General features: G+C 47.7%; 1 protein-coding gene across 10 annotated transcripts in view; it reads left to right on the top strand.

Moving 5' to 3' along the window:
* Nucleotides 1-20,201, top strand: part of RNF220 (ring finger protein 220) — a 273,075-nt gene that overhangs the window by 180,429 nt on the left and 72,445 nt on the right. The window lies entirely within an intron of this gene.

Raw genomic sequence — 20,201 nt, 5'->3', positions numbered from 1 at the left:
AATCGCTTGAACCCGGGAGGCAAAGGTTGCAGTGAGCTGAGATCGCGCCACTGTGCTCCAGTCTGGGCCACAGAGCAAAAAAAAAAAAAAAAAAAAGAACATATGTTTGCTAAACATTCAGGGAGAAGGAATTTCTAGGCCAGGAGAGGTGGATTTGAGGGGAAATTCAAACAGGTCAGCCATGGAAAAAGAATGGTGGAAAATAGTGTTAGTGAGCCAGGTGCAGCAGCTCATGCCTGTAATCCCAGCACTTTGGGAGGCTGAGGGAGGAGGATTGCTTGAGGCCAGGAGTTTGAGACCAGCCTGGACAATTAGCTGGGCATGGTGGTGCACACCTGTAATCCTAGCTACTAGGGAGAGTGAGGCAGGAGGATCACTCGAACTCAGGAGGCTGAGGCTACGGTGAGCAGTGTTCACACCTCTACACTCCAGCCTGGTTGACAAAGGGAGACCCTGTCTCAAAGAAAGAGAGAGAGACAGAGAGAGAGAGGAGAGAGCTAGGCAGGACCAAATCCCAAAGGAATTTCCCAGCTACATTAAGGAGTTAGACCCATTCTAAAAGCTCCTGGAGGGTCAGTGAAGGGAAAAGACTACTTCAGCGGCAGTGCGGAAGAGGGCTTATCTAGAGGGGCCGTCTCAGTGGTCCAAATGAGAGATGGTGCCATCTGACTAGAGCAGCGGCACTAGGAAGGAGGGGACCAGATGGCCCAGCATGAGGTCTGAACGTAGTATGGCGCCCTGCTAGATATGGGAAGCCAACCAGAAGGTGTCCATTTCACAAGGAGGGAAGAGGGCACAGAATGCCTTGTCCAGGGGGACCTGGAGCTGTGCGGGGAGTCCAGGGCCCTGCAGAGAGCCGTGGCTGCTTAAACCCAAGTGGCAGGGCCTGCCTGTGATGCTGAGGCTGCCGACACCTGCTCCCAGGCCTTGATGACTCCATTTCCCAGCTCCCTCCCTCTGCCTCGCTGACTTAGGAGGTGATTAGTAATAAAACTTTAACAAGCATCCATAGGTGCGTCTCCCTGTCACTTTTATGAGGCCATTTCCTGAGCAAAGATATAGGAGCGCCTTCAGTCTCTCTAGCCATGTTGTTGCTGCCACCATTTCAGTGTCTGCCTCAGCCTGAGCAGGTCCCAGACAGCTGCAGGGGCTAAGTCGGGGTTGCGGGGGTGGTGCCTGAAGGAAATTGGAGCATGCTTAGCTCAAGGAACCTCAAAAAGGCAGGCATAGCTCCCTGTATGCCCTCGAGGGCTCTTTGGAAATTGTCGCTGGGAAGGCTGGAGCCATTTTCACTGCCTGGGTCATTAGAAATCAAAGCGGGCCTCACTTCTTTCTTCTCCTCCTCTCCCTGAAGTATCCTCTTCCATCCCTGTCCAAGAGTTTTGCTCTCCTGCTTCATTGATCACTATGTATTTATCCAGTGCCATCACAGACGAATGTTGGAAATACAGTCAAGAATTATACTTGCTCTCAGCCTTGGGGGAGCTGTGGACCTGAACGGGGCTGGGAACGATAGATACTACCCTGAAACCAAAAAACATGGTAATAAAAGTTCTCATGGGTACGAATGAGGTGCTATGGTGGGAACCCAGAGGGGGACGCACTTATGAAGCCAAGGGAGTGGGGAGAAGCTGGGGAATATTTCTCCAAGAAGGTGACAGTGGGCCTGGGCCTTGTTGAATGAGGATTTGTGTGGGCTAGGCAGAGGGAAGGCAGCCCCTTTTTCCTGGTGAGGTCCTAGGTCCTCAGGGGCAAGGCTGGGCTGGCTCTAACTGTTCTGAGCTGATGCTGAAGCAGGGCCCGTGTGCTGGTGGCCCCCCTGCTGCAGGAGGTGGCTGAAGTGGCACCGTAACTCTGGTAGAAAGGGGCTCCATCCACAACAGCTGAGGACTTAAGGGGGCCCCGCTTGCCTCCCTTCACCCTGATGGTACCTGTTTCAAGGCCATCCAGGGAGTTGGGGCCAGGTGAACAGGAAGAGGGGGAGCTGCTGCATTTGCCGCCGTGGACTCCTCCCTCGTTCTTGAAATTCTCTGCCTCTGGGTTCTGTGACACTAGTGTGTCCTGTAGTATGTATGACAGTGCAAAGACACCATAGAGCTGGACAGATACAGTTTCAAATCCTAGCTCCTGAATTTGAATCCCTGATAACATCTTAGGCAAGTTGCCCTCTCTGAACCTGTTTCACCATCTAAAAAACAGAGATAATAGTCCCTATTTCAAAGGTTGTTGTGCTGCTCAAGTGAGATGATGACTGTGAAGTATCCAGGAAAGCCTTATGTCTGTGTTCTTCTTCCACCCCTACCTTTCTTAACCTCTGTGACTGCTCCCTCCAGTCCTGTTCCTGGGCTCCTTTTCTTGCATGAGCCCCTTAAGGTTTCCCAGAGCTGACATCTCTTACATCTCTATCTTCTCTTCATAGCTCTCTCCTGAGTTAGAGACCCACACTTACAGCTGCCCATAGGTTCAGTTGAATTGAATATAGATTCAATTCAATTCAACATTTATTAGATACCTATCCTGTGAGAATGCCACTGGCCCCCTTGCCTGCCTTCAAGGACTTGGAATCCTGTAGTTTTACCCAATGGCCCCAGTTTCTTCTGTGAAGTTGGAATTGAGGTCATCTGCTAAGAGTGGTGGGAGTAGGGGATGAATGGGGGACCAGAGAGTGGTAACTGTTAAAAATAGCTATCAGAGAAATGTTCCTCAAATTCCCCCTTCCCTTCCACCTTGTCACTGCCAACCTTATTCAGATCGCTGCCATCTCTTGCCTGGACCATTGCAATCACCTTCTAATTCAGTGGTTTTCAAAGTGGGCTGAACATTGGACTCCCCTAGTTAGGTGGGTCTTTTTAAAAACTCCGAAGCCTGGATCTCTCCCCAGAGATTCTGATATAATTGATCTCAGCGTGGCCTGGGAATCACCATTTTCAAAGCACCCCAGTTAATTCTATTATACAGCCAAGGTTGAGAACCACTATTTTGGCTGGGTGCAGTGGCTCACACCTGTAATCCCAGCACTTTGGGAGGCCGAGGTGGGTGGATCACCTGAGGTCAGGAGTTCGAGACCAGCCTGGCCAACATAGTGAAAAACCCCGTCTCTACTAAAAATGCAAAAATTACGCAGGCATGGTGGCACGCACCTGTAATCCCAGTTACTTGGGAGGCTGAGACAGGAGAATCCCTTGAACCTGACAGGCAGACCTTGCAGTGAGCAGAGATTGTACTACTACACTCCAGTCTAGGCAACAGAGCAAGACTCCATCTCAAAAAGAAAAAAAAAAGAAAAAAGAACCACTATTCTGTTTTCCTGCCTCTGTTCTCATCCTCACTAATCTGTTCTCCACAAAACATGTGCTCAGGGGGAATCTTATAAAACACAAGTCTGGTCGTGCCGTTCCCTTGCTTGTCTGCCCCTTAGATTGTAAGTTCCTCCAGAAGTGGGATGATACCTGAATCAACTCTATCCCTAGGACATAGTATGGGCCTGGCCTGAATCAACTCCATCCCCTGCACATAGCATGGGCCTGGCCTGAATCAGCTCTATCCCCAGCGTATAGTATGGGCCTGGCCTGAATCAACTCCATCCTCTGCACATAGCACGAGCCTGGCCTTAGAAAATGCTTGGTCAGCACTCCATGAATAAATGAATGAGTGAGTGAACGAATTGATCAACCAGTAACCAACAAACTGAGAGATAGATGTTGGTTCTGTGCCTAGGAATATGTTGGTGAATTATAGCAGTTCACCACTGAATCAAGAGAATAAGGCCAGTTGGGTACCGATCTGGAAGCCTGGGGAAAATGCAGGGAAGGAGGGAGGGAGGGAGGGAAGAAGGAGGCAGTGAGAGGTCAGAAAGGCAGAGTTTCCTGAGAGGTGAATTATCAGAGGGACCACCATGGGTCGGGCAAGCACCTCAGCCAGGGAGTAATGGAGTTAGGGAGGAAGGGCCCAGGCAGAGCCAGAGAGAGCCGCAGGAGCCGCTTAATCTGCCCCCAGGAAGTGCAGGCTGGGGACAGCAGGCAGGAGGCAGCGGGCCCATTCCTCAGCGCTAATGCCCCCAGCCTAACACAATTACCCCTTCCTTCTCCCTCAGCCCAGGCAAGGGGGAGGTTGCATGGAGGGCAAGCATGCCCCGCAGCTGGGGAGAGTGGGGGGCATGGCTGGAAATCCAATCAGGAGTTCCACTTTAGTATTAGCCTGAGCTACCCATTTTAGCTGGAGGGGTTTGCATAGAGGCTGGGCTAAAGAGATGCTGCTGGAAGATCAGTGAACCACCACCTTCCCTGCCCCTCCCTGAGTGCCAATGGGACTGGATCTGGAGACTCCTATCCCCGTCCTGCAACCCAGTCCTCCTGCCACAGTCTTACCTGTCCTCAGAAGCCAATTTGCTAAGTCTTGAATCCCACCTCATGGCTGGCCCCCACTGCTGCTTCTCACTCCCCACCTCAGCCTCTCGCCCTCCCTCTCTGCTCCACATTGATATAAATGAAGGCTTCGGCTGCCTTTAAATAGTCCGATCTATCAGAGGGGCACACGCTGCCCATAAATCTGCTGGGGCTGATGGCTCCCTAAGTGGACTGATAGGAGCTATTTCCGGCAAGGTGTTCAGTTACTCTGCCCCTCCCATCCTTCCCCAGCTTGCCCTTCCCCAGGGGCAGGGACCCTTTTTGTCATCTGGTAATTGGCATTTTTTCACTTGCACTTGGTCCTGCAGAGGGAGTGCAGTGCCCAGCCCAGCCCCTAACTGGATTAGCATTGGCTTTCAGAGAGGGTCCCTCTGGGGTCGACCTTCCAGTTCAAGAGATCAAGATCGAGCTGTTGGTTCAACAAGGAAGGGGGCTGAGGTGGAAGGTGGGTACCCAGGGGAGCCAAGACTAAGTGTGGAGGGAGGGAGTGAATGAAGTCCCCAGCCCCTCTCTGGCTAAGCCTGCCTGTATCCAGCACCCTAGCCTATGGAGCACGGAAGAGACCAAAAGGCTCTGGAGCTGGGGGTCTCCATCCTGGCTGTCAGAGTCCCTCTAGCCCTCCCCGTCAAGGCTGCCTCAGGCAAGCCATGAGCTTTCCTTTTCTAGAAATGACCTAGGATTGAAAGGGGGATGGAAGTCTGAGACTGGGATGGGGTTTCTCCAGACAAGTGGTATGGATCTGAAACAGAAGCTGGAGAAGCCCTAGGGCCAGCTGTTAGACAGTAGGGGGCCTGGCGCAGGAGCACACACACATTACCCTAATTTGGAGGGCGGCTGCTAATGGATGGATTTCCCTAAAGGAGAGAAGAAAGACCTCTGGAAGCTGGGCCCTGCTGGGGGAGACACAGAAATGCCCTTGGAGGTCACCCCAGTGACCTGTGGTCAAGAGGTCACCATGGCCACTCAGAGATCACCACTAACATAGCTCCATTTCCTATCCCATCCCCCTATGATTTTCAGGGGCAGAAAGCTGAGCCAGCCTGGTTATTCCGGCCCAGGCCCTTGCCCCTGCCAAGGATTCCTGGAATAGTCCTGTTAAGGTTCTTGTGTCTAAAGAGGAGGAAAAGCTAGAGATGGTGAAGGGAAGAGAAGACTGAATGGAGAATCACTCCTTTAATGCATCCATAAGGCACTTATCAGGCTTCTCTCCTGAAATCTGAGTTCTTGGGAATGGGACCGAGTGGAGGCGTCCGTGTTCCTTATCGGGGTGCGGGAGGTGGGATGTTCTTGCTCATGGACTCTGGTTAGGGAACCAGGAAGAGTCCAAACAGAAGACTTGGAAGAGTGTTATTTTGAGCAAAACAAGGCTTGCCTATGACAGTGACCCCATTTCTGACCCAGCTGTTGGAGATCAGGACATAGCAAGAGGGTGAAGGGAGGGGCATGTGGTGAGATTCCCAGCTGTGTACGATCCTGCGACAGGGAGAAGAGTTGGCCACATAGCCCCCGCCAGAGTCTCGGACCTGAAGCGGACCTTTTCTCCTGCTCCAGGGAAGGGGCCAACCACTCAGCAGTGACCGGCTGAGAAGCCCCGTGAGTGGCACCAAGAATGCCTGTTGAGGTCATCAGTAGCACTTCCCAAGCGATCTTGGGTGGATCGCTTCTCAAAATCAGGAGACTTGGAGAGAGCCTACCCTTCCTGGGGCAGGGGTGGGAGGGTGAGGGAAACAGACTGTTTAGGAGCAATCAAGAGAGATTCTGAAGTGGCCACCAAGACCCTAGGGATAGCCTCACACAGCCTAAGTCATTGTTCTCTCTTCTTCCCTTCACTCATTCATTCATTTGCTCACTCTGCACTCTCACTGGAGCTCATGGAGCTCACAACTACTAGGGAGAAAGACTTCTGAACAGACATGAAACTCAGTGTACCAGGCGCCATGCAAACCCAGAGGCTGTGCGAGTCCCTGCTGAAAACCTGCCTGGGAAGCCCCATTTCCCCTTGCAGCTCCAGACTCCACCCGGACTCCTGGAGGTTCCCATTGATCCTCAGGATCCTCAGACTCAACTTGTCCAAAGCTGAACTTCGTGATCATGCCTCTGACTGTGTTCCCCAGTGAGCGTCCCTAACTCAGTGAATGGCACACAGAGAATCAGTGCTGTGTCACCACCTGCTGGAATTCTGGTTCCTCCTGGAGTCCCTCTTCTTCAATCTCCACATCCAACTAGATATCCATCAGAGTGTCCTTTTCAACAATGTAGGTGACACTATGCCACTCCTCTGCTGAGAATCTTCCAGTAATGAGCCTTACCAGTCAAGGTAAAATCCTTACTGTGGCCACAAGGCCCTGCTGGATCTGCCTCCCTCAGCCTCCCTGCACTCATCCCCACCTCACTCTGCTCCAGCCACACTGGCCGTGTGGCAGCTTCCCAAGCATTCTAATGATATGACTCCCATGTATTATCTCACATAGGTATCTGTGCACCAATGCTTGTCTTTCCTACCTGTGACCTTGAGCACCCTGAATTTATCTTAATTCTTGTTGGATAAATTCATCTTTGTAACCCCCGTCCCTAGCACAGTGCCCGGCCACATGGTAAATGTTTGTTTAATGTCTACCAAATAAACGAATGGGCAAATGCCAGCTGGGATATCCCTGAATGAAGAAGACCCTAGAGAAATGTACTAGTCTAACTCCTCTGCAAAATTTGAAAGGCGTTTCTCTGTAGCCCTTGCCATCCTAAAGCACTCTCCAGATGCCCAGGCCAGGAACCAGTGGGGATGGAGCTGCAAAGGCAGGAGAGTGGCAGCCTGTTCAGGACAGGCTGGGAGGCATGCAGAAGGTCGCTTGGGTGGAGCCCGAGCTCTCCCACCGACACCACATTGTATGGCTTAGAACTCATTATCTCTGTGCCCTTTTATTCTTTCATTTATGGGATGGGATGGGGGATTCCATGGGAAGGCTTTGGAGGCTATTCCTCCTTGAATATTCTAGGATACTACAAAAGATGGTTTGGGTCCAGACAGACTGGGTCTGGGAGCTCAGCAAAGGAGCCTAGCTTTGGTCTTGTTGGCAGTGCTGTTTCTAAGCCGAAAAGTTTGGCTTCAGAACTTGGTCCGTTTCAGAACTTAGAGGCAAAAACTTTCTTCCAGCCCTTTAAACAGACCTTGAGGTTTTTGGAAAACTGATGAAGAACAAAGACTTCGCTTGCGGACAGTCTGAGGTGTGTGGAAGCTAACAAGAGGTTGTCTGTGGCAAATGCACTGTCTCCCCGAGGGAGACTTTGGAAAGGGGCTTTTGTCTGTTTTTAGACTAGCCTCTCTCCCCGCCCCACTATCCCCAAAAATTATTATAAAGAATTATTGCCATTAGTACGTCTTTCCTACTGAAAGGAGAAAATCGCCTCATTCATAATTTATACCCTCAATTACTATTAATAAAGAAATATTTCAGCAGAAAATCGCCTGGGAAAATTACACGTAACATTGCATTAACATTCTATTTGAACATTTTCATCACATTTGTTATAGAGTTAATAAGAGGGATACGGTCCCCTGACTTCTTCATGAAATTATGGGCTGACGATGATAGTTTAATCTTTTAGACTTTATATAATATATTCACTTTACTAATTGAGCTATCCAAGGAGCAGTTAGAGATGTTCTTAAATGTGGAGACAGAGGAATCAGGGCCATGACTTTGCTGCCAGAGGCACCGCCTGTCAGGGTGGGGCTGTGGGCAAAGCCTGCTGACTTAGGCACCGGCTCAGACCCCACCCTGGTGGAACCAGGATCTCTGTACTACCTGCTGAGGCAGCCGGGGCCTGGTGGGAAGGCGTGTGGGGCTGCTGAGGAGGAATAAGGAGGAAGGGAGAAGGAAGGCCATGGGGAGCTGAGAAAAGGAGACAAAAGGGGCATTTCTTTCTAGACCATTCCTTCAATAGTCATTTGCTTAGACACTCTCTACCTGCATCGTCCTGGGCCCCAGCGGGAGTCCGTAGTCTGAAAGGGGTAGCAGGTCTATGATGGTGTGTGGTATTACACTTGGCAGTGGTTCTAGATGCTGTGAGCTCCTAGAAGATTGGGCACCCTTGGGACCATCCTGTGAAGACCGCTAGAGACAGGTGCCAGAGACGGTGGTGCCCCTAAAGGACCTTCACAGCACAAAGGAAGGAGTTGCTGTTTTTCAGGTCCGAATGGAAGCGATGGGTATATATTTTGGGTAATGGAGAGGAGAGCTGAGCGAAGTTCAGACAGTCCAATCCTTTGTCACTGCTGTAGTCCCTGTGCTTTTCCATCCCTCGTCTCAGTGAACAGCAGCAAAGCTGAGAGGCAGATCTGGCGAGGGTGCAGGTCCTGTTCCTGACTCACCTTCCGTGATGCCTTTACTGGGGCTTTCCTTACATACCTCACCCAGCACTGTCCCCTTCCCTTGTCCACTTTTCTATGACAGTATCATGGGGGATCTTTGGTAACATTTCTTCTTAAAATTGCTTGTTTTCTCCCTTACTAGGATTTAGCCGTGTGTCCGTTCCATTTGGCGCTGAACGTCCACCACACAGGAGGCACGCCATGTGTTACGGACTAATGTTGGATTAAGGAAAGTAAAGTACAGAGGGGTCGGATAATGTCCCCGCGACTATGTGGTTAGATCAGAACAGGCTAAAGCCGAAGTCTCCTCCTTTCTATTTCACCTCTGGGTCTTGGCACCTCTTTTTACTTTACCAATCCAACGTATCAGGAATGGGAAGGTGTCCAGACTTCTCCCAGCTTCACGCTCATGTTGCGATGCAGGTCACTGTCATCCCACACTTGTGCTATTGCAGTCTTCCTCCTTCCTTTCTGGCCCTCCCCCGATCTGTTCTTTGCACAGCAGCCAAAATAAACCTTTAAAAGATCAATCAGGCCGAGTGCGGTGGCTCACACCTGTAATCCCAGCACTTTGGGAGACCAAGGCGGGTGGATCATTTGAGGCCAGGAGTTGGAGACCAGCCTGGCCAACATCGTGAAACCCCGTCTCTACTAAAAATACAAAAATTAGCTGGGCATGGTGGTGCGCACCTGTAATCCCAGCTATTCTCCTAGGAGGCTGAGGCAGGAGAATTGCTTGAACCCAGGAGGCGGAGGTTGCAGTGAGCCAAGATCACACCACTGCACTACCACCTGGGTGACAGAGAGACACTCCATCTCAAAGAAAAAAAAAAAAGATAAATCAGATTATATTACTGCTCTGCTCCAAACTTTTCCAGACGTTTCTATCACACAGCATAAAATCCAGTGTCCTCCTCACAACCTACAAGACCCTACAGTCTGGCCCCTCTTCCACCTGGCCTCTCTACCACAACCACATTATCCCCATCGTTCCTTGAATACACTGAGTACCTTCCCCATCAGAGCCTTTGAACTTATTTCCTCTACCTGAAACACTTCTCCCTCGCAGATTCTCATGACTCTCTTCTTCATTTCACTCAGATATCTGCTCAAATGTCACTTCTTCAGAGAGGCCTTTCCTGGCACCTGCTATCCCTCTCAGCATCTCCTTACCCTGCTTCATTTTCCTTCATTTTTCCTGTGCCTACCTGACATACCGCTGTGTCTTTATTTGTTGGTTGTCTACTCCAGCAGTAGAAGGTAAATTCTACATTCACTGTTAGATTTCTAGCGCCTGGAACATGGTAGGTGCTCAATACATTTCTTGAATAAATGAATGAGTTTTTGCTCTGCTTTTGTCTGCACATGTTCTATCAGGGTGATCTTATGATCTTCCATGTAAATGCTACACCATGTGCCAGCAGCTTCTAAATCTTAACTTCAATCCGAATCAATCTCCTGAGCTTCCAACTCACTTTGCAGCCACCTACAGGACATCTCCCCGTGTGTCGTATGTCTAACACACATATGTCCAACATGGAACATAACTTTTTTCTCCCTTCTTTAGCTCCTATTTCGTTAAATGACACCACAATCTTAAATACCCAATCCAGAAACCTGGGATTATTACCCCTCTTCCTTTCTCAGACCTCCATCTAATCAATCCCTAAATTCTGTTCATCCTGCCCGTAAAGAGCTCTCAGATCAGTCCACTTCCCTCCATTTCCAAGGCTCCTAGCCTGGTCCAGGCCACATTGCCATCTCTCACCCCAGTGGCTGGGACAGCCTCCAGCAGGTCTCCCTGCCTCCAGTCCGTTCTCTACAGGATGTCTTATGGTTAATTTAGAACATAAATCCTGGAGTCAGAGATAATATCCAGGCTTCTAGTTGAGGAATTAGATGATAACGACTCCTGTCACATTAAATGGAAGAGGAGGCAGTCTGGGGACATGTGACATTTGACTACCTTTGTGGCATTTTAAAACATAGCTGTCTCCTCCCACTAGGTGGCAGAAATCATCTCATTCATCTTTATAGCCTCTGTGTCCTCAGCACCCAGCACAGTGCCTAGCACAGAGCAAGTGCTCTTGAATGTTTATTGCATGTGATTGTACCCTGAAATTCACGAGGGAAGGGACTCTTTGAAACCCAGCCTCGATGGCACCCCGCCACTGCTCTTATGATATTCATCATGTGATTCTGTAATTCCTGTTTACTCATCTGAGTCTTCACTAAGTGAAAAGCCCCTCTTTCATAATTAAAGCTCAGCACAAAGTGGGTGCTGAATAATGTTTTGTGAACTCAATGACAAAGTGAATCTCTCTCTATACATTGCAATATCCTATTTACTGCTTCTTCTACCTCCTTCTGACCTGTTGGCCTCTGTAACAGCAAAACCAGCCATTCTCCTAGGCAGGTCTTCTCTGGCCCAGCCACTTCTCAGCTCTCCCAGTGTCTGTGACTCACTGCTTCAAGGGTAGCTTTTGATATCTGCCATCAGCTGCTGCTGCTAAGGATTCAGGTCATGCTTGTGTCTCTTCTCTTCGATACCAAGTAACCATTGTTGTCTAAGAGAAGTGTTTATCTCTACATTTTTGTACTGTTACTCTACTTGGGGAGAGATACCCATGAGGAAGGATGTTGTTCACCAAGTAAACCATGAAGGGAAGGATCCTCCAGGTGGAAATCATGTAGAATGAAATGGATAAAGATGTGGAGAGCTGAAAGAGAAGTTCTCAAGACCCTCAAGGAAGAAAGCACGTAGGAGAACTGAAGAGAAAGACAGGTGCCAGAATGTGGTACAGGGTAGGGGGAGCTTATAATATAATTATAATATGAAAATGATATGATATAAATTATATAATTATTATAAGAATAATAATGGCTATTATTAATTGAATGCCTAAAATGTCCCAGGCGATGTGCCAGCTGCTTCACGTGCATTATCTCATTTACCCTTCACTAGAACACTATGCGTTGGGTGCCAAGGAGTTTGAACTTCATCTTGTTTATCTTGAGGATAATGGGGATTCATTGAAGGCTTTGAAGGAGAGTTGCATGGTCAGATTTGCCTGGGCCCTGCCCATGGGATGCTGCATCCAGAAAAGAGAGATGTCAGGATCAGGACAGCCCAGGGGTTATGACTGAGCTATCAGTCCATGAGGACACCAGGCCAGAAAGAAGAGAAGAGACCAGAACCTACAGAAGGAAACCTAGCAGTGGGCATCGTGGAAAGCAGACCTGGAGTGGAGCAGATGCCTGAAGGAGGATCAGGAGCAAGCCCGGAAGGAAATCAGGAGAGTTCATATCAGATAGCTTGAGTTTAATGAGTTTACATCCACTGACAGTTGGATAGAGGGGTCTGATACTCTCAAGAGAGGCTCAAGGGTAGAGATAGAAATTTTGGAATTAATAGACTATAGATGGTAGTGGATTTCATGGAAGTATGTCTCCAACAGGACAAAAATCTGAGCTTACCAGGCCCTACATCATCTAACCCTTGCTTACCTCTCTGGAATCATCCCTATGTCCCCTCAGAATTATTTTCCCTCTCATCATACTGTAATACTCAGGGCTGGGTGTGGTGGCTCACACCTACCTGTAATCCCAGCACTTTGGAAGTCCAAGGCAGGTGGATCACTTGAGCCCAGGAGTTCGAGACCAGCCTGTGCAACATGGCACAACCCCATCTTTACAAAAAATACCCAAAAAAATGAGCTGGATGTGGTGATGCACACCTGTAGTCCCAGCTACTCAGGAGGCTGAGGTGGGAGGATCACCTGAGCCCAGGGAGGTCAAGGCTGTCATGCCACTGGACTCCGGCCTGAGCAACAGAGTGAGACCCTGTCTCTAAATAAATGAATGGATGGATGAATGAATGAACGAATGAATGAATAAATAAATGAATAAATAAATAAATAAATTACAAATACTATAATACTCAGATTTCCCCAGCTGGGCCATGCTCTTCTTCCTACAGGTCTTGCCCTCGGGCGGGCCTTTTTCTAAACTCTGCCCTCCGTTTGGAATGACCTCTGCCCTATCCCACTTCACTTGGCTAACTCTTACTTGTCCTTCAGGTCATATTTTTAAATTAAGCTTTAAATGTCTTCCCACTGAGAAAGTCTAGAACACGTGTTTATCCTGTGCTTCCTGCAACTTATAAGTATACCTTCTTACACCCTTCTGTGCTCCAGTTTAAGAAGACTGGGTAACATAGAAAAAGCCTCTCAGGGCTTCACTGTGAGTCTTTAATACATTTACTAAGAGAAGCCAGACCCAGACAGTTCACCAGCCCCAAAGCCCAAGAGCCTAAAGCCTGACCCTTCAGTACTATTTTTTTTTATATACTTTAAGTTCTAGGGTATGTGTGCACAATGTGCAGGTTTGTTACATATGTATACATGTGCCATGTTGGTGTGCTGCACCCATTAACTAGTCATTTACATTAGGTATATCTCCTAATGCTATCCCTCCCCCCGACACACAATAGGACCCGGTGTGTGATGATCTCCTTCCTGTGTCCAAGTGGTCTCATTGTTCAGTTCCCACCTATGAGTGAGAACATGCGGAATTTAGTTTTCTGTTCTTGCAATAGTTTGCTGAGAATGATGGTTTCCAGCTGCATCCATGTCCCTTCAGTACTATTTTGTGAGGGTAAAGGAGTAAGAGAGAGCACCCAGGTCAGCCTGCCCCTGCACTGCCATTAGGGGATTCTGCACGTTCATTCCTCCTTTGTTTAATAAGCACCTGTGTTTACTGTGTCTTAGATGTCACTGCCTTTGAGAAACCTTCCCTGACCTCCAGCCCGGGTGAGGTGATTCCTCTGTGCTTCCTCAGCCTCCTGTGCTGACCCCTATGGGATTGTTGCTTTCGCTGTGGTTTTGTTGTTGTTTTGCGTTGTTTTTTTTTAAATTTTTTTATTGACTCATAATATTTGTACATATTTACAGATCACATGTGACATTTTATTACATGCATAGAATGTGCAATTATCAAATCAGGGTATTTAGGGTTTCCATCACCTTGAGTATTTGTCATTTCTACGTACTGGAAACATTTCAAGCCCTCTCTTCCAACTATTTTGAAATATACATCACTGTTAACTATAGTCACCCTACTCTGCTATCAAACATTAGAACTTATTCCTTCCATCTAACTGTGTATTTGTACCCATTAACCAACTTCTCTTCATCACACGCACTCCCTGCCCAGCCTCTGGTAGCTATCATTCTATTCTCTACCTCCATGAGATCAACTTTTTTAGCTCCCACATATCAGTGAGCACATGCAGTATTGGTCTTTCTGTGCCTGGTTTATTCCACTTAAACAATGATCTCCAGTTCCATCCATGTTGCTGAAAACGACAGGATTTCATTCTTTTTAAGGCTAAATAATATACCACATTTTCTTTATTCATTCATCTGTTGGTGGGCACTCAGGTTGATTCCGTATCTTTGCTGTTGTGATTAGTGCTGCAATAAACATGGGTGTCAATTACAGTGGGCAAAGGACATGAACAGACATTTCTCAAAATAAGACGTACAAATGGCCAACAGGTACATGAAAAAATGCTCAACATCACTAATCACCAGGGAAATGCAAACCAAAACCACAATGAGATACCATCTTACCCAGTCAGAATGGCTATTATTAAAAAGACAAAAAGTAACAGATGCTAGCAAGAATGTGGAGAAAAGGGAACTCTTACACACAGTTGGTGGGAATGTAAATTAGTACAGACGTTATGGAAAACGATATGGAGATTCTCAAAAAACTAAAAATAGAACTACCTTGCAATTCAACAATCCCACTATTGGATATTTATCCAAAGGGAAAAAATCAGTATATCAAAGGGATCACTGTGCTTTTATTGCCTGCTCTCCCACTAGTCTGCAAGCTTTTTAAGAAACATTTGTTTAATAAATGAAATAATTGTGTCCCACTGTGCGACATGCTCCATAATGGGCCCTGGGACCACCAAGTTGACAAGGACATGGTCCCTGCCCTTGAGCAACTGCCAGTCTAGCCACTTGATCCTCATCCGTAGAGATCACTTGGGTGATCTACCACTTCACTCAGGTGAACTACCATAGATCACTTGGGTGAACTAGCATACATTATTTCATCAGAGCAACACATGCTTTCCAAGTCTGTGCATACACTTAATTTTCTTTGATGCTTATAGCAGTTTGTGGGGGATAGTGGTAGATAAGGCAGAGATTAGTTCCCAGACCTTAGTTACCAGGGAAAATAGGGGGTGGCCAGGAGGAGTGAAATTTGTTGGTGAACTTTGTTGTCACAAGTTCACCACTTGAAAGAACAGAGATGGAAACCATGGGATTCCAGCAGTTCTCCTTTCTCTGGGGCTCCTAAGGGCAGAAGTTTGGCTGCGGGACCAGATCTTACACTGTTTTCACTCCATCTTGAGGCTGATGCTTTCCCTGGCATATAGGATTCCCTCCCAATTCTAGTGCCCCCAGCCTAAGACTGGGGAGCCTTGGGCGAGGAGAAGTCAGTGGCTGGGCTGTGACTGAAGCTCCCCAGTGCAGCCAGGACAGGATGGGCCCCAGTGTAAACCGGATTTGCCTTGTAAACAGCTGAGCAGCTGGGCTCCATCTTGGCAGGGGAGCCCAGCAACCACCCAGCAGGACAGCCGCAGCCCAGCAGGGCATTGTCCAAAGAAAAAGGGGGGAAAAAAGCTGAGTAAACAAAGAGGGACAGCCAGTTTTTTCGTCTCTGACTTGTTATTTCAGCCGGACAATTGCTGTGCTGACTGCGGGTCTGGTTGGGCTGGGCCAGGCTAGCTTGGTTAAACTGGGCCAAGCTGAAGGCTCCGTGATCTTCCTTACCTCATCTCCTCTCTTCTCACCTCAACTCAACTCACTTTGCCTTCTCTACTCTAGGCTCACTTCTGGGAAAGGGGTCAAAGATGGAAACTGCAGACAAGTGGGGACAGGCTCCAGGAGCCAACAGGAGGGTAAGGAATTGAGCATTTGCCAAGTATATATAGAGGTATATCCAAGGTCTTGTTAGAACACAGAGCAGAGGCTGATACAGCAGATTCAAATAGTCAAGACAATCTGTCCAACATTGGCTCAGATACCCCCACTCTGGCTCTCATAGGCAAGTTCGCTCTACATTGCAATAATCTTGATACCAAAGTTACACGTGAAACCCTAGGACTGTCTTCCTACCAGGTTTCACATCCCAGCCATCTTCGGCCACTGCCCAAGTACAAGCCCCTGCAGCCTTCTCCAGTATTTTCAGCCCCAAACTGCAATGCACCTCCTCTTTACCTGCTGCCGCCTCTCCTCCCAGCTTCTCCCCTCTCCCCACTGCCACCTCTCTTCGAAGCTTTTCCCCTCTGCCATCTAAAGCAGATTCTCAGGTCTTGACCGCCTCAACTTTAGTGACCTTTATCACCACTTTATGTGTCCATCCCTGATCCTATGTCATTCATTCATTTGACACATATTTAGTAGGCACCTACTCTGTGTTCTCAACACTTGAGATAGTGACGAACAAAACCCTGTTACCAAGGAGCTTTTGCTTTGGAAGTGGGAAACAGACCATGAAACGATACAAGATAGTTAAGGGAGTGATCAGTACCACAAAGGAAATAAATAGCATGGTAAGATAGAGTTGTGGGGCTGGGCACGGTGGCTCACGCCTATAATCCCAGCACTCTGGGAGGCCGAGGCGGGTGGATCACCTGAGGTCAGGAGTTTGAGACCCGCCTGGCCAACGTGATGAAACCCCATCTCTACGAAAAATACAAAAATTAGCTGGACGTCTTGGTGGGCGCCTGTAATCCCAGCTACTCGGGAGGCTGAGGCAGGAGAATTGCTTGAACCTGGGAAGCTGACGTTGCAGTGAGCCAAGACCACACCATTGCACTCCAGCCTGGGCAACAGGAGCAAAACTCCATTTCAAAAAAAAAAAAAAAGAAAAAGCTGTGGTAGGATAGACTACTTTATATAGGATGATCGCAGAAAGGCTCCCTGATGTTACATTTGAGCTGACAATTCATGAATGAGATGGAGTCAAACATGCCATGAAGGGTCCCAAGACATGAAAACCTCAGGAGTGATTAAGGACCTGACAAGGAGGCCAGAGTAGCTAGAATGCAATAAGGGGAAAGCAGCACAAGAGAAAGTCAGAGAAGCAGGAAAGAGCCAGAACAGGCGGGGCCTTCGAGCCTATTGCGAGAAGTTTGGATATACTCTGAATACAACAGGAAGCTATTTAAAATGTTTAAGTCGGGCCGGGTGTGGTGGCTCAAGCCTGTAATCCCAGCACTTTGGGAGGCCGAGGCGGGTGCATCACAAGGTCAAGAGATCGAGACCATCCTGGCCAACATGGTGGAACCCAAGCTCTACTAAAATACAAAAATTAGCTAGGCATGGTGGCAGGCGCCTGTAGTCCTAGCTACTTGGGAGGCTGAGGCAGAAGAATCACTTGAACCCGGGAGGCAGAGGTTGCAGTGAGCCAAAATCACATCACTGCACTCCAGCCTGGTGACAGAATGAGACTCCATCTCAAAAAAAAAAAAGGTGTTGAAGTCATTGGTGAAAACTGTCCTACTGCTGAGAATTTCACTAGCATCCTCGGCTTTCCTTTCTCTCACATGCGTGTTCCCACCACATTTCCTACCCCTCCCACCAGAGCGGGCGAGGGCAGTATCTGTCAGGTTTCCCCCTCCCTGTATCCCTGGCACATGCTTTCCAATAAATGTTGTTTTCACGGGAGAATAAATAATCGAATAAATTAATACATAGTTAACGCCTCCTCTCTGACCTCATCAAAACCACCAGTACCCAGTTCTAACATTTTCTCCCAGTATATCAGCACACCCTGCTCACTTATTTCTGTACCTAGACTCAGCCCCATGATTGTCACCCTGAACTGTCTTACTAATATTTCTCAACTCCTCTGTACCTGTCCTTCTAGAATACTAATTGGCAACGCCCTGACTCTGTAGCATGGCTATTATCTACTTCCATGTGCATAGCTGAGAGCTGTTGAACAAAATCAGAAGACGCTGCAGACCAGTCCCACTGCAGATGCCTGTCCTCCAAATCATCTGTGTCTTGGTGTCGACCATCTTCTATTCCTTCACTCGCATTTCCTACCCTATCTAGAAAACCACGGTATGTGACACCCCCCAACTTTGAGCCTCATCCCTTTAGTTCCATCCAAACCCTTTCTTCTCCTCTTCTCTCTTTCCTGGTGGTCTACCTCTTCTTGTTCAGGGCCAGGCTTCTCTGCCCCTGTATAAGTCACCCTATGATCTGATAACCATCTATCTTTCCATCTTCAGCTCTCTTTGTGCTGTGTCTTATCCTTTATGAACCCCGAATTGTGCTGTAGCAGTACCTTATAAACAACATAACCAGCATTTATCGAGACCTTATTATGCAACTGTCTCTATTCTCAGCACTTTACATATGTTGGTTCACTTCATCGTGCTACACTATACCACTCTCTAACTATACATACTATGCTATAACTATCCCATTTTACAGATGAAGAAATGAGGCACAGAGAGGCTAGGTAAATTGCCATGGTCACACAACTAGTAAGTGATATTTAGGACTGGAATCCAGGCCAATGGACTCCAGTGCTCATGATTTTTGCTCTGTGGTTTCTCTCTTGAGCATCCTTTACCTCTGTTTCTTTGCCCAGTTTTTCTCATCCATAAGGACTAAGCTCAAGAATCATTCATTTTAGGGAACATTCCCTTCCCTAGTCTTTCTCCCAAGCCTCTAGACCCACTGCTACTGTCTAGCATGTAGTAGATGCCTGATTAAAAAAATTTAACAGCCTTATTAAGGTATCATTCATACACTGTATGATCGATGGTGTGTGTGTGTGTGTGTGTGTGTGTTGTGTGTTGTGTGTTTAGTATATTCACAGGGCTGTGCAACCATACCCATAATCTAATTTTAGAACATTTTTATCCCCCTGAAAGAAACCCCATTAGCAGTGAGTCCTCATCCTCCCCTCCACAGCCCCTGGCAACCACTCATCTACTGTCTCTATAAATTTGCCTCTTCTGGACATTTATATAAATGAAACCCTACAATATGTGGGTTTTTTGTGACTGGCTTCTCTCATTTAGCATTTGCTCAAGGTTTATCCATGCCAGAACATGTGTCATTCCTTCACTCCTTTTTATGACCATAATATTCTATTGTATGGATCTACCATAATTTATTTATCATTCATTGGTTGAAGGGCCTTTGGGCTGTTTTCGCTTTTTGGTTATGATGAATAATGCTGCAATGAACATTCACATACACATTTTTGTGTGGATGTATGTTTTCAGTTCTCTTGGATTTATACCTAGGAGTGGAATTGCTGTTGGGCCGTATGGTAACTCTACATTTAATATTTTTAGGAACTGCCAAACTGTTTTCTAAAGAGACGGTACCATTTTACATTCCCAGTAACAAACAGTGAGGGTCACAGTTTATCTACATCTTCACCAACACCTGGGTTTGAAATGTTCTGTCAAATGCCTTTTTTTTCTTTTTTTTTTTTTTTTTTTTTTTTTTTTTGAGACAGGGTCTCACTCTGTCCCCCAGGCTGGAGTGCAGTGGCGTGAACACAGCTCACTGCAGTGATCCTCTCACCTCAGCCTCCACTCCTAGCTAATTTTTAGATTTTTTTGTAGACGGGGCCTCACTATGTTGTCCAGGCTGGTCTTGAATTCCTGGGCTCAAACAACCCTCCCACCTCAGCCTCCCAAAGTGGCTCAGACAATGGGTAGAATCTTCCAACCAGATTAATGCAACTGGGTTTTTTGGTTTTTTGGTTTTTTGGGTTTTTTTTGACAGAGTCATGCTCTGTCTCCCAGGCTGGAGTGCAGTGGTGCAATCTCAGCTCACTGCAACCTCCACCTCTTGGGTTCAAGCAATTCTCTTACCTCAGCCTCCCAAGTAGCTGGGATTACAGGCGTGGGCCACCACGCCCAGATAATTTTTTGTATTTCTAGTAGAGATGGGGTTTCACCATATTGGCCAGACTGGTCTCAAACTCCTGGCCTCAAGTGATCCACCCACCTCGGCCTCCCAAAGTGCTGGGATTACAGTCATGAGCCACCACGCCCGGCCAATGGGATAAATATTTGAATTTGAGTCCATGCCAAGGGAAGGAAGGCTAAGCTGAAGAGAAGCTCTGGGAGTTATTTGATAGTAAATTTAGAAGAAGTCAGCAGGTGCTATGGGCCCCCATGCATCTACTATTATTCAGATCCCAGAACACTTCAGGGGATAGAGAGTTCTGTTCCACTCTGCACTTGTCAGGCTAGCAGTAGATCCACCTAGAGGACAATGTCCAGTTTGGGAGAACAGACACTGATCAACAACTCTAATCACTCCCATAGACCACAGACCCTGATAGTTTGCCAAGAATGACACGTG

The sequence above is a fragment of the Macaca mulatta genome, chromosome 1 (assembly GCF_049350105.2).
Source record: "Macaca mulatta isolate MMU2019108-1 chromosome 1, T2T-MMU8v2.0, whole genome shotgun sequence".
In the NCBI taxonomy this organism is placed as follows: domain Eukaryota; kingdom Metazoa; phylum Chordata; class Mammalia; order Primates; family Cercopithecidae; genus Macaca; species Macaca mulatta.
This window is presented reverse-complemented; position numbering and strand designations above follow the sequence as displayed.